Source organism: Apteryx mantelli, unplaced genomic scaffold (assembly GCF_036417845.1).
Source record: "Apteryx mantelli isolate bAptMan1 unplaced genomic scaffold, bAptMan1.hap1 HAP1_SCAFFOLD_34, whole genome shotgun sequence".
NCBI lineage: Eukaryota > Metazoa > Chordata > Aves > Apterygiformes > Apterygidae > Apteryx > Apteryx mantelli.
The window spans coordinates 2,316,338-2,330,729 of NW_027118693.1; the positions used below are offsets into that span (position 1 = coordinate 2,316,338).

The 14,392-nt window shown below is 56.2% G+C and overlaps 1 non-coding gene across 1 annotated transcript; it reads right to left on the minus strand.

Moving 5' to 3' along the window:
- Positions 1-9,453: 9,453 nt before the first annotated feature.
- Positions 9,454-9,525, minus strand: TRNAA-UGC (transfer RNA alanine (anticodon UGC)). The gene has a single exon. It is a non-coding gene; the product is annotated as a tRNA-Ala (tRNA).
- Between the last annotated feature and the right edge of the window lie 4,867 nt (positions 9,526-14,392).

Below are 14,392 nucleotides of genomic sequence, written 5' to 3' on the forward strand. Positions count from 1 at the left end.
TCATCTCACAAACTTCGGAGTGAGTCAAAATGCAGGTACTGAGGCATCGCACTGCCTCATAACCTCTGCACTGGAGCCTGGACAGCAGCATTGCAGTGTGTGGGCATGTCCTCAGAAGCCCAGAGACATAAAATGTAGGAGATCCAGGATGTCAGCGCTGTACAGACCCCGGGAGAGCAAGGGTGCCTGCGGGGAGGAGGAGGGCAGGGGGCTGAGGAGCATACCCAGGGGAGAAGCACAGCCCCAAGGTGACACTGAAAAGCACAAGGACCAAATGAGGCCCTGGGATGAGAAATGGCTTTCCTCAGGCTCAGCCAGAAGGAAAGATGGGCAAATTTCATGGGAAATGGGAAAACTTCCCCACATTTGCTACCTGGCCTCGCCCATGGCTTTGGAGCCTGGCAGGCTCCAGGGTCCTGGATAAGGGCCTCGGGATGATGTGTGTCAAGGGTATGTTTGCTCTTCTCTGGCATAGCATCTCTAGCTCAAGCACTGCCGACTGAGAAACCTTGCCGAGCACTTTTAAAAGCAAAGAGTCTGCCTTGGTGCCTAAAGGAGGAAAGCTACGTCCTGTCCCACATTGTCCTACATCCTGCTTCCACAAAAAGAGTGGCCCACAGCAGAAACCAGTTTTGAGGCTCACCAAAGCATTTCTCAGCCTGTGGCCATGCTTTGTGCTGGTTCATCCCACATGCCTTGGATCCTGTAAAAACGCCAACCCCCAAACCCCAGATTCCTGCACAGGTCTGCCCAGTGCAGTGACCTGTCAGTGCAGGGGTGCAGAAGTGACATCTCCAGTGCCCCATTTGAGATATTTCACAGTCTTTGACAGTGTCTGGAGACACTCCTGAAGGATTTATCAGAAAATTATGGAAAATAACTGCAGTGAAGGCAGGTGGCTGCTTTCCAGCACATGAGGGGAAATCTCTCTGCTCTCTCCCTGCCTGTGCCATCTCCATGGCAGTGACCTACAGAGCCCCCAGATGACACAAGCTGAGGTCACAATGGGACATGCCACATCACAGGGAGGTCTCCCCAGTGTTGTGGGTGGGGACCCTCACTTCCCTGTGAGGCCGAGGCACTCCTGGGCACTGCTCACACCCTCCCCACGGCTGCCCTTCATAGTGGCTCCATGGCAAGGAGAGGGGACAGGAGGCAGTGGGACCACGTTGGGGCCCCTCACCAACAGGCGGAGGAGCAGGGGCATGTTGGAAAGGAGTTTTGGGTAATGAGATGGGAAGAGCGTCCTGTTTCTCTGGCTGGAGAGGTGAAACGAGAGCAAGAGGGCAAGCAAGATGGAGGACTGCTGGATGGACACCATCAGCCAGGACCACAGCTCCTTGTTCCAACACTCCTGCGGCTCTCCACCAAGGGTAAGGGCTTTGGGAGCTCCTTCTCAAGGTGTTGCACAGAGACTGTTAACTGCCAAAACTGCTGTGGATCCCGGGCTGTGGGGGTGGCTGGACAGGGCTGGGGGCTGCTGCGAGAGCCCTGCCTGAGGGTCCCCTCTTGCTTGGGGGACAATGTGGCAGCCAGGACTGCTGGGTCCTGGGGCTGGGGCTGTCCTGCGCCCCAAGGCTTCTGTGTGGCCAGCTCCATCGCCTCTTAGGGTGGGGGGGGCATGGGAATCCATGACAGGTTTCCCTGGGAGTGGGTCCCCCTTGGGGTCTGGCTCTGAGAAGAAAGGGGTCCTGCATCCCAGAGGCTGAGGTGGCCTGCAGCTCCATGAGGCTCTCAAGAGCCTGCTGGAAATGTCCATATACCATAATGAAACCATCACCTTGTAATAACCCCAAGTCCACTGGGTGTTTGGGAAAATCTCTGTTTCTTCCCCCTGGATCCTTCCAACTTGGCGCAGCATGTTTTGCGCTCAGAGGTGCCATCTTCAGATGGCCACAGCCCCTGTCCTCCTGCAAATTGGGCTAAACCTCTGCACCCAAAAGAACATACATTGGAGAGAGCAGATTGGAGACAGGCGGAGGTGCAATCCCCATTCAATAGGTCCTGGCTGACCCCAAGGTCTTTTCTCTGAGCTGGGGTGGGCAGTGCTGGGGTGAGCCCAACACAGCCATCTCCCCCAGCCCCCTCACGACCCCACACCACCGCTCCCTAGCCGAGCCCTAGGGCTGCTGTGGGCAGGGGGCCAGGGCAGGAGGGGCGAGAGGACACTGCCCTGCCCTGCCCTGCCCTGGGGGCAGCAGGACGCTGCCTGCAGGCTCCAGTGCCACGGCCAGCCCCAGGGCCCCCACGCCAGCGCCATGACTGCCACCAGCACACGCCCCAGTGCTGCCCCCCCACGCCCCACACGGCCCCCAGGGCGCAGGGCAGCCAGCAGCCCCGCGGGGCCCCTGCCGCACAGCCCATCCCCGCCGGGGCAGCGGCCGCGTCCCGCGGCCCCGCCCTGCCCACCCACACGGCGCCGCGCTGCCCCCAGGCCCTGCTGCGCCCCACGCTGCCGCCCACAACATGGCGCCCGACCGCGGGGGAGGGGGCGGACATGCCCGCCAGGGCAGGAGGGCCCATCGTTGCCATGGTATCGCCCAATGCAGCCCTCCTATTGGCTGTCAGGAGGAGGAGGGCGGGCATAGATTTCACTGATGGCTCTGTCAGCCAATTGCAGTCCAACATGTGGAAAAAAATAAGGCGTCAAAGAAAGAGGTGAAAGAGGAGCGGGAGCAAAGCAGGCGAGAAGCGAGCGGGCGAGAGGGTTTGGTGGGGGCAGCGGGCGCGTTCAAATGGCGGCGGGTGCCCTCCCGCCGGGGCGGGGCAGCGGTGCTGGCACCGGGGCTGCTTTGCTGCAGGAGCTGCAGCAGGGGCTGGTGGGGCCGTGAGCAGGGGCCAGAGCGACGTGGGCCAGAGGGGGGAGCTGCCCTGCAGCCAGACGTGGCGACCTGCCGCGAGCAGCTGGGCCGGGGCGGCTCGGTGGGGTTTGGGGGCAGGAAGCCTTGGCCCTGTGGTGGCTCTGGGATCCCTGTTAAAGCGTTTCCCTGAGGTGCTGCTGCCAGCGCAGCCCCAGGTGCTGCTCGGAGCTGCGTTTGGGAGGTGCTGGGCAAAGTGTGAGCAGGCTGCTGGTGTCCTCGCGAGGTGCCCTTCCCAATGGTGTCTTCTGTTGTGAAAACTGCATTTCCGAGTGTCTCTGAGAGAGGCTGTGCCCGCATGTCATGCCGTGCCTTAGCTGTTGTTTTTGCTCCCTGCCTCTTGCTTTGCGCCAAGACCTGTGAGCCTGGCAGCAGGGTGAAGGGTGTTTGCAGAAGAGCTGTGTAAGTGTGAGCTGTTTTGCTTGTCAGGGGCCCTGAAAGTTGATGAACGGCCAGTGCTTGCACTTGCCGTTGTTCTTTCCATGCTCCTATGTCAGGGTGTAGAGTTGCTGAATTGTGTCTCTGCTGGTTTCACCAACTGAGATGCCCTGGCCTGAGTCCTTCCACGTGTCTCCAATTGTGAGGGCCTAAAATAGGAGAATGCTTGTTGTCGTGGATGTGTAGAGGATTTTCTGGTTTTGTTCAGCATTGGGGAAGGAAGCAGAGTTCTGAGTTGCGGGAAGGCTTCTCCCTGTGCCTGGGACATGAGGCCCTGCTGTCTTCAGTTTCATGATCGCTGTTCCCATGCAATCCTCCCATTAGAAAATGTTGCCAAGAATTCCTTGCAGGCTGTTCTGCAATTCTTAAGTTTCATAGGCTAGGTGTTGATAATGCATAGCAGCAGCTAATCTTTTGGTGTAGTAACTGGTAGGCAATGGGTGTTTCAGAGCACTGTGAGTATTATGAGGCCTTGATGTGAATCTGTGATGTGATGATGTGGATCAGGGAGGCCATTCAGTAGGTGGCTCAGCCCTGGAGGATGGGAGGGGAAGCTGCAGGTGGCAAGAGCCCCATGGTCCGGGTGTGGGTAGTGAGGTCAGCACTGTCTATGAGAGCTATGCCAGAAAATCACCAGTGTGAAATCAATTCTTTGTAAGTAGCTGATAGGCCATCAGGAGGCACATGACTTGGCTCTTGCTGATGAGGTCATTTCTACTTGAGTACCTGAAAGGCCATCTGGAGGAAGAAGGCTTGTCTGTTGCTTGTGAGGTCACTTGTAAGTGATGAACTGATTGGATCTCAGGAGCTCTGTGAGTGGAAAGGTGTTTCTGAGGTTGTTTCTACCAGAGCGGTTGATAGGGCAGCAGCAGGTCCACATCTGGGATATGTTTGGGATATGTTTATTTTTGAGAACATTTTTGCCTGAGGAGCTGATAAGGCAGGATTTGTCTCATGGCTGGGGAACTTATAGTGAGGTAGTTTCTATCTTGGAGTCTTCTAGGCCAGTGACAGAGACATGGCCGTGAAGGTGACTGTGAGGTCATGTCTTTCTGAGTCCCTGCTAGGCCAGCAGCAGGCAGTTAGGCATGGGCGTTGCTTGTGAGGTCTCTTTTGTCAGAGTACCTGCTAGGCAGGCAGTAGTTGATGGCTGGGGGAGTTATTTGGAGGGAACTTCTGTCTCTGAAGGGCATAGGCAAGCAGCAGGCATGTGGTGGGTGTATGGACTTGTGAGGTCACCTCTGTGTGAGCAGCTGACAGGTGAGGAGAAGACACATGGCTTGGATGGTGATGGTGAGATCACTTCTGGGTTTGTTGTGTGTGCTCAGAGGAGGGCTTGACCCCTGCAGAGCTCTACAGCAATACAGAAGTGCAACTCATTAATCAAGCAGAAGTGGATGTTCCACGTTATCTGACACAAATTTTATTCCATTCCGTCATTCTGAGTTAGTACTGCTACATTTCAAATGCAGATGATGTTCTGTGGTGAGCATGGCCATGGAGTTTGCCTTTCCACTTGTTGCTAAGTAGAAGCTTGCAGCGTCCTTGCAGTCAGCTAGGGAGTCCAGCTAGACTTTTGAGGCTGCTAAATGAATGTAGTGCTGGTGTAAATGAATGTAGTGCTGGTGTGAGCAGTGGTGTGAGTAATCTCTTCTTGCCAAGGTGAGTGCGCTTTAGAAATTGCCCCTGTCAAAAGAGGAGGGAGCCTGTGAGATTTTCCTGCAAGGTCTGAATGCTGTCTCCCAAACACGACCTGGTATACAGAAATGGTGTCACCTGTGCCAAAAAGAGGGGTGGAACATCTTGCTGGATCTGCTGGCTGTGCTCTCACCAATAGAGCTCAGCACAGAGGGGAGACATTTGCCCCTGCCTGTTGCGACTATGCAAGGCCAGCAGAACTGCCAGTAAGACTCCGATTCTTTCTTTCTTTCTAGGTTGCTCCACTCATGGAGGTTCCCAGTGCAGTGCTAGAGCCGCTGAGGATGGAGGCAGGATGCCAGGCTGTGTCCCTGTACCTGTTAACATCTTGGCCAGCATTGTGAGCCCTCTGTGAAAGCAGCTGCAAGTGACTGAGAAGAGGCTACGTATGGATGCGAAGGCTTCCATAAATGCTCCTGTCTTCCCTGGGTGACTTGGGGTGTGGGTTCAGCTCCTGATACCTCTGCTGTGCTGCAAATTCCACATCCCACAACTGCTGTTCCTGCCAGCCCGCTCAACAAATGCTCTTGTGCCCCCTCCTTTTCCTAGGAGGTTGTGGTGCCATACAGGATGAGTCCAAGAGCCTTATAATAGATGCCCGCATGTCTTGAGTGCCTTTGTGTGAGTGCCCCAAAGCGTCCGTAGCTTGACCTGAGGAAGTCTCAGAGCTCTTGGGCTGCTGGCTCTGCGAGGGGTGAGGATGAGCCCAAGGCCAGGTTGCCCATGGCACCCAGCCCTCCGTGCTCTGTGAAGCCAGCTGTGGAGCGCGGACTGCTGCTGCAGAGCCTGCGCAGCCAGGAGAGCTGTCATTTCAGCAGCCATCCAGTGTGGGGCTGCCTCATTGCTTGGGCCTCATTTCAAAGGCTCTGCACCCTTTTTCCCTTCCCTGGGGCTCCTTGTGCAAGTAACTAAGGAAAGGAACGGAGGTTACTGTGGGCTCAGGAGGACTTCCGGACTCTCAAGTGTTTCTGTGTTGTATCTGTATCTTTTGTATTGCTACAGAAAATCACCATGCCGCCATCCCTAGCTGGAGATTCCTGAGGGGATGGGAGTGGAAAGCAGCAGCCTGCTGTGCCCAAAGCAAGCAGGATCCTTCCCTCTGAACAGAGCAGCATCACCCAAGGAGGCAGCTCTGTGCCTGATCTTGTGCTGCTCATTTGCAGAGGCCTTGTGAGCCTAGAGTGCCTTGGCCACCTTGTGGTGTTACCTCAAGAGCTTCCCTGAGTGTCTGGGTTGCGGAGCCAAGGGAAGGCAGTGAGCAGAGCAGTGGCTGTGGAGTGTGCAAGTGGCGAGTGTCCTGCATGCATCTGTTCTTGCTGGCACTTGGTTGTATCTAGCAGAAGAGGCAGCTGTGTGGGGCAGAGGCATTGTGTTTGTAGAGTAGGTGGCAGGGCAGAGGTCTGGCATCAGGTTGATGGCTGGTGCAGTGCTAAGCTGATCTGAGAGTGTCAGAAAGCCTTTGGAGTGCAGCTGCTGCCTCAGCTGATCTCTGTCCCTAGAAATGCACTAGAAATGGAAGTGGCATGCTGCTGCCATTGTGCAGGTGCTGCAGTGCAAAGGCTCCCAGCTGGGACTTGATGGTACTAAAGGAAAAGCGAGACCAATCGTTCCCTTTTGTGATTTGTTGCCAGGGTGGCAGAGTGGAGCTGTCGCATGATGTGGAGAGAGTCTTGCCAGGAGATGAAAGCCATTTGCAGAAGACTGTTCTGTATGGAGTGATCACAGCGTAATCAAGGGACGTGAGAGTGGCCCAGGTGAGCTTCTCCTCTGTGGAGGTTTGCAGTTTTGAGATCCCTTGTGACTCAGTCCCAGATAGGGCAGCAGCAGGCACATCGATGCCATTTGTGCTTGAGAGGTGAGTCGTGGATCTGAATCTGGTAGGCCAACAGCATGCACGTAGCTTTGGTGATGATGGTGAGGTGCCTTGTGTCTCAATGCCTCCTAAAGGGGGAGCAGGGCCATTGCTGCTGTTTCTGGTTCTGAGCCCACTTCTGCATGAGCACCTGGTAGACCAGCAGTATGGAGGTTAGTGCTGTTTGTGCTTCTGGGGATGGTGTGCCTCCGTCCATGCTAGGCCAGCAGCACACACATGGTTTGAGCGCAGAGTGTGAGGCTAATTATGTTTCAGTATTGAGAGGCCAGGGGTAGGCACATGGCTGCTGTTTTTGCTTGTGAGATCACTATTTCCTTACGAACACATAGGCCATCAGAGGGCACGTGGCTTTGATGAAGCCTGTGAAGTCACTGCTTCCTGAGAACCGGATAGGCAAGAAGGAAGCAATTTCCTTTGCCACAGAGTTAGAGCACTTGGGCATGTGTAAATAACAGGCAACAATGAGACACATTATCGCTGTCTGTGCTTCCGAGGTCACTTGTGCGTCACTGCCTGATAGGCCAGTGCTGGTCCTGTGGGTGCAGTTTGTGGTTGTGAGGTCACTTGTGGTTCAAGAGTGATAGGCCAGTGCTGGTCACATGGGTGGAGTTTGTGTTTGTGATGTCACTTGTGGCTCAGTGCCTGATAGGCCAGTGCTGGTGATGTGGGTGCAGTTTGTGGTTGTGATGTCACTTGTGCCTGAGTGCCTGATAGGCCAGTGCTGGTCCTGTGGGTGTAGTTTGTGGTTGTGAGGTCACTTGTGGCTGAGTGCCTGATAGGCCAGTGCTGGTCCTGTGGTTGGTGTTTGTGGTTGTGAGGTCCCTGTGGGAACAAGAGAGTATTCAAGGAGAAAGCTAAGGGCGCACAAGGGAAAAACAGTACGTGGTAGCCAAAGCTCACCACCCTTTTGCAACGTGAGTAACGAACTAGCTGGTGAAGGACAGACAGTTTGTTCCAGCTGCACGGCGGAGGAGGGAGCGATATGGAGGTATCACGGTCTGCCCCTGACCACAAAAGGTTGCATCCCAAAAAATAATTGCTGCTCACAGACTAACTGTTGACCTATAGTGCCCCTAGCCTCATTATCCCTGCTTACCATGTTAAAAAACATGCCCTTTGCTGCATAATGATATGTAAATAAGGGCGGCATACCCCCAACAACTGCGCAAATGGCAATCTGGCCAATGAAGTATGTCTGCCGCACTTCCACATCCCACCTTCAGCAACTATAAAACAGAGGATAGCTCACTAAAGTTTTTGGAAGGGAAGAAAATTGAACCGCCGACCTGTTCACCGGAGATTGCTGACGAGCGAGCCTCCTTCTCCCTCCCCCAAACAGGGTCGCCTCTTTGGTAAGACTTGTGCCTCCGACAAACGTTGGACGTTACCTGGGAAAATATATTATTATTGAAAGCGCTTAATTGTTAGTTTGAGCTCATAGAAAGAAAATTTGTAGCAGCGAGTGCATTTATCAATGGTAATTCCGAACCTGTTGTATCTGTCGCTTTAATAAAATCTTATTCTTTTTACTTTGCGAAACTGTCTCAGGGAAAGTCCTCAAACAGGGGGGCTCTGGCAGGCAAATGTAAATTACAAAGATTCTTTTTACTTTGCGAAACTGACCCAGGGAAAGTCCTCAAACAGGGGGGCTCTGGCAGGCAAACGTAAATTATAAAGATAAGGAAGGGCCTTCCGTCCCTCCCTTTCACGCGACACCAGCTTTACCCGTCTCCGCCTCTCCCCTCTTCAGGAGCTCTCCTCTCTCCTGGGGGCTTTCTCCTGCCCTTGATGACCTCACATGCCTGCCCACCTGCTGCTGGCCAATCACTGCTGTGAAAGGAGACACCTCACAACCAAAGCCACCAATGTCACCTTCACCTGTCCCTCCCTCTCCCCTCCTCCCAAGCTCTCCTTGCTGCTGGGCAGCCTCTGTGATGCTCTTGATGACCTCATAATGCTTCCCCGCCCACTGCTGGCCAATCGGGTAAGTGTAACGGAAGTGACCTCACAACCAACACACCAGCCATTGTGCTTTCACCTGCCTCTCCTGCTCCAGCTCCCGCTCCCACATGCCCAGCTGCTGAATCAGCTCCCACCGCTTGCGGTGACCCCAGTGGCTGCTCGCCTGCTGCTGGGACAGGAGCGATTCACCAGCGATGTCCTAGCAGTGACCTCCACCTGCCCCCTCTCCCCTCCTGTGGTGAGATGTCTCTGATGTGCCTGATGCCCTCGCAGCACCTGCCTGCCCAGGACAATCCTGCTGCTGCAGCTAAAATAACCTCCCAGCCGGCATCCAGTCCTGTCCTCTTTAGGAATGCTACACCCTCTTGTCTCCCAGGGCTCTGGCCTCTCCTGAGAAGCACTTGATGACCTCACAACTCCTGTCTGTTTGCCTCCTGCTGGCCAAGCAGGCTGTTTCAGGCAACAGTAGTGACATAATGGTGTCATTTCACCTGGGCAGACTGTCTGATGCTCTGGCTGGGCTCTTTCCACATGGGAAGCTCCACTTCCCACGAGAGGAGCAATGCACCCTGTTCCCAGCTCTGCTGGGACAGGGGGGAATGGAAATTCAGGAAAAAGCCCCCCTGGCGATGCTGGGGATTGAACCCAGGACCTCCTGCATGCAAAGCAGGCGCTCTTCCACTGAGCTACATCCCCTTACAATTTGCTGGGGAAAGGGGAATGGGGGATGGTACGGGGGGCACTCTCATCCCATGATATATCCATGACGAGCACAGCCCTGTTGCGCCCTGCTGCCCCGAGAGCCTCAGCAGAAAGCAGCATTCAAACCCTCCTGCTGGGCCGCAGGCTGGCATGGGGGAAGCTGGGATTGCCTCTCAGCTGGGACTGGTGCTGGACCAGGGCTGCACCACGAAGTGCTGCCCCTTCAACATCTCTGCAGTCAATGGGGGCAGGAGGAGACTCTTGCTGCAGGTGCTGCTCCCACGCTCTGGCCCTCCCAGGGCGGGTCGATGGAGAGGAGCAAATCCCTTCCCTGAGTCACCTCTGCCACCCTGTGCAGCACTCCTGTGTGCGTCACACCTGTCCCCGATGTCAGCATCAGGAGTGAGTGGGGTGAGGGACATGCCCTCCCCAGGGTGATGTTCCCACAGCTCCGATTGCCCCCCAGGGTGTGCGACGGAGGGGCCACGGGAGCAGGCAGAGCTGGTCGTGGGCAGGGAGCTGCTCGCAGCCCCTCACCTGGACACCAGGCCTCTCCCCACACCACTCTGCCCACTAGCATCTGTTGGTGGGCAAAGGGCAGCGTCCCCTTCTCTGGGGCTGGTGACGTGGCTGGGCTCAGGGACGTTCCCATTCCCACAGCACCAGGGACTGTCCTGACACTGTAGCTCCGGTGTCAGGACAGTCCCTGGTGCTGTGGGAATGGGAACGTCCCTGAGCCCAGCCACGTCACCAGCCCCAGAGAAGGTCTCTCTGCAGGGCAGAACAGACAGCATTCACTAAACCCTGATTTATTCTATTTTAGCCCTAGTAAAGTGTTTGTCATGCTTGGTGGTGTCTCTGTGGCACAGCAGGGAGCGCATTTGGCTGTTAACTGAAAGCTTGGTGGTTCAAGCCCACCGAGGGATGGTGCCCTCGTGGTGGGGTGCTGCCTGAGGGGGTTGTGCTGCCCGGCACCCCAGGTTTTGCCCCCAGTCCCCATGAACTAGTGGAGAAAAACCTGCTCTGACTCTGGCTGGTGAATTGCTCAGGGAAGGACCTGTCTCCTGAACCAGGGCTGCTGTGAACAGAAGGGTCCTCGCTGGTGGGGCTGGTGCCACTGACCTTCCTGTTCACACCTGTGTGTGTGCAGAGATGGGTCTTGCAGAGGGGAGTTACACTGGGAGGGAACAGGGAGGGGGAGAGGGGCATCAACAGTGTTAGGATCACCACCAAGCATGAGACACACACTTTACTATGGCTAAAATAGAACAAAACAGGGTTTAGTGAATGCTGTCTGTTCTGCCCTGTGTCACCCTCCAAAGAAGAGAGGAAAGGGAAACAGGAACAGGCACAAAGGAATCCCAAAAGCTTTCCCAAAGCATCTCCTGGCTGTGTCTTCACCAGCCCCTTGATGTGCTGGGAACCTCCCTGTGCCTCCCCTGCTCACAGCAAATGCTCTTTTCTGCTCCCGGGAACTGACCTGGGAAACCCAGAGGGAAAAGGGAAAATTGTGCTGTGACCTGGTACTGAGGGGATAGAGAACACAAAAGCAAAGCCTGTGTGCAATGTTCAGGAGATGTAGGAGAAAAAAAAGTAAATGTGGAAAGCAAAACTGACTGCCAGGCTCTAATCTGGGGCTGTTGTGAAGTCACAGTTTTACAGGCAGGCAGGTTTCACCCTCCCTGCTGGACCCCAGGGGAGTCGCTGCATTTCTGCCCTGTCTTGTGCCCTTTCAGCAGGAAGGAGCAGATGCAGAGGGATGTTTATTGGGGTCCCAGACAGATCCCTCCGTGCTCTTTCTCTCCCTCATCAGAGCCTGCTGTTTCCTTCCCTTTTACACCTCTGATTCCAAACACCAGAACCAGGAAATCTTTGGGCAATTAGTCACAACCAGGGCTTCAACATTTTGCAGGAAACAGCTCCCTGAAGTCCCTGCTCCATGGGCAGCTGCTTAAACAGCCTCCTGCCTGCGACTCACATTCAGCGCTCATCCCTCTACAGGTGCTGGGCCAGGATGCCAACGACAGCCCCCCACTGTGCACTGTGCTCGTCTCTTGCAGTGCAAATCCCCTCTTTTCCCACAAATCCAGTCTTTCTCCTCTCAGGCCTACTGTCCTTGGGAGGGACAGCACCAGGCTGAGATTTGCACTCAGCAGCGACACAGCTCCATGCAGGTTCCTTGCAGGAATGGATCTTGACCTGGAATGGCCTGCACTTCCCTCTGCTTAGCAGCACCACAGTGGTTTGTGCTATGCGCTGCTGACTGCTCCAAAGAGCAGGCCCCAAAGATCAGAAATGCTGGACACCTGGTTGCTAAAAGCCCCCAAAGTGAGACATGCAGGGATGAAGTGGAAGCCTGTACCTGCCTGGCCAGTGTGAGCTTTCCAGTATTCACCGAAGAGCATGCAGGTAGCTAAGATAGCTCAGGGGATCAGGAGATGGCAGCAAACCCATCAGCAGAAACAGGGCTGCTTCAAGCTCAGTTCATTCCTCATTCCCCAGGAGGCCTTTGCAGGGAGGAAAGGGACGGCTCTCCAGCTGGTGAGCATTGCCTGGGCTGGGATGCTGAGAGGGCCCTGGGGCAGGCCGTCTGCTCCCTCTTCACTCCATGCAGCAAACTGGCTCTACAGCTGCACACCTCTGGGAGCTGCATTATTCCCATATTTGCTTTTCTGAGAGTTTCTTTGAAGTATTCATCAGCTAGTCTAAGATTTCATCTGGAAAATGCATCTCCATTAAGAAGATCCCAGAAAAGCCCGACTCTCCTGACTATTGCCCAAGCTGGGAGAAAGGCTGGGAGTGCAGCAGCAGAGGCAGCAAACAGAGACAGAGCAGTTCTTGCAGCAGTTTCCAGGCTTCTGGGCACTTCTGGAGGCCTGTTGCTGTTGCTCCTTAGGATTTGCTTCTGGAGGATTTCACCTCCTTCAAAAACTCCTCTGCAGCTCCATGACTGGAAAGACCCTGGGCACAGAGACAGGCTCTGCCTGTCCTGCAGGCTGCCTCCCAGCAGGCGAGGGGCAGAGCCCTTGGCCGTCACCACACTCCCTTGTCCTCCTCTGACTCTGAGCAGGACATGGCCTGGGTCCAGACAGGGCCCCGCTTATGGCCCCAGCACAGGCTGCTCCCTGTAAAGGGTGAAACCCCGACGTTCCCAGCATGGAGCTGATGCCAAAGCAGCATCCAGAGCCCAGACGGCCCCAGAGCCATCAGCCCTCCCCGGCCTAGTTGCGGGGACCTGAGCAGGGCTGCTCACCCTGCCCCACTGCCCCCCACGCTCCCCTTTCCCCCCATGCCTTTCCCACTGCCAGCCTTTGCAGTTGTGTGTGCCTGGTCTGCCCACTTGCCTTCAGCACAGTCACGGCTGCACTGGAAGCCCATGAAAATGCCAGTGCTCCTGCCCTCGAGCTGGCATCCACCCCACACCTGGAGCCTGGCCAGGCAAAAAGGTATCACCTGTCCAGTGCCCTGGCCGTGCAGCCGAGGGCAGGGGTCTTCACCCCAATTTCCCTGCTCCTCCCCTTGCTCCCAGCACATCTGCTGCTGTTGTGCCCATGTCAAACCCTCCTGCTGCCAGACTGTGCGGGGGCCGAAGGCAGCTCCAGCTCCCCTGAGGGCTGCGCTGAAGCCTTTCAGGAGCAGGCTGAGGTGGGGCTGGCACCACCAGGGTGGGTTGGGAGAGGGCAGCTCCCCTCTGGCACGCTGGGGCTGGGGATGAGGCTGGGGCTGGGCACAGCTTTTCCCTGGGGAGCTCCATGGGGAGCCGCTCTGGGGGATCCTCCAGCTCTGCCCTGGCAGCAGCACCAGCGCTCAGGGTGCCGGGGGGAAGTGCAGAGAGGGTGGAAGGGGGCCGGGCTGGCCTGGGGGAGCATCGAGACCTTGTCCGTGCACGCAGGGATGGAGTGAGGAAAGGCAGAGCTCAGGTGGAGCTGGAAGCAGCGAGGGAAGGGGAGGGCAAGGAGAAGGCCTCCTGCCAGTGCAGCCACAGCAAAGGGCAGGCAGCTAAGGAAAATGTGGGCCTGCTGCTGAGTGGGGCAGGGCCCTAGTGACCTCGGGCATGGAAAGGGCTGGGGTATTAAATGCCCTTCTTGTCTCAGCTTTCCCGGGGAAGCTCTGCCTGAGGCCTCCCAGCAGAGTCTGGCGGGTCCAAGCACCCGGCCCCCACCGAGTGCAGGCTGTTCCCCACATGGGGGTCAGCAGAAAGCTGTGCTCCGGGATCTGCTGGGGTCTGGTGAAGAAGAGAGGCCACGCAAGGCTGCCCTTTTCCCCTCCGTTGGGATAGGGAGACCTGCAGGAGGACAGAGCTGGCCACGCACCACCCCACAGCTGGGGTGAGCAGCCAGCGCTGGAAAGGGGTAATGTGAGGGTCTGGTGTGGGACGATGGCCCTGGGGCAGCTTCCCCAGTGTCTCCATGCAACTGGGCTGGGCTCTTCCCTTCTGCACCCTCTGTGTCCTCATGCCTTTCCCAGGAGACCTGCATTTGCCCTGCCAGCACACTGCTGTGTGCTCCCACACTGCCCGTTCACACACAGGAGCTGAATGGCAGCATTTTTCCTCCCCCACGGCCTTGTTTGCCTGCGCCAGGCTGAGGTATTTGGTGTGCGTCTCTCAGGGGAAGGTAGCAGGTGGGGGAGGCTGCAAGAGATGGTGAGGATGCAGCGCAGTGGGTTCTGGGGTTGGGGGCATTGTCTGCACCTGAGGAGCACCTCAGAGAGGCCATGACTTATAGATACCATCCAAAGCCACTGCCTCCACCAGCTTAGACATGTAGCTGGGTGAGAGGTGAAGCCGCTCTAGGTTTCTATGTGAGATTGCTCTTTTGCAAAGATTGTGATGTTTCCAAGAGGAAAACCACTGCTGCAC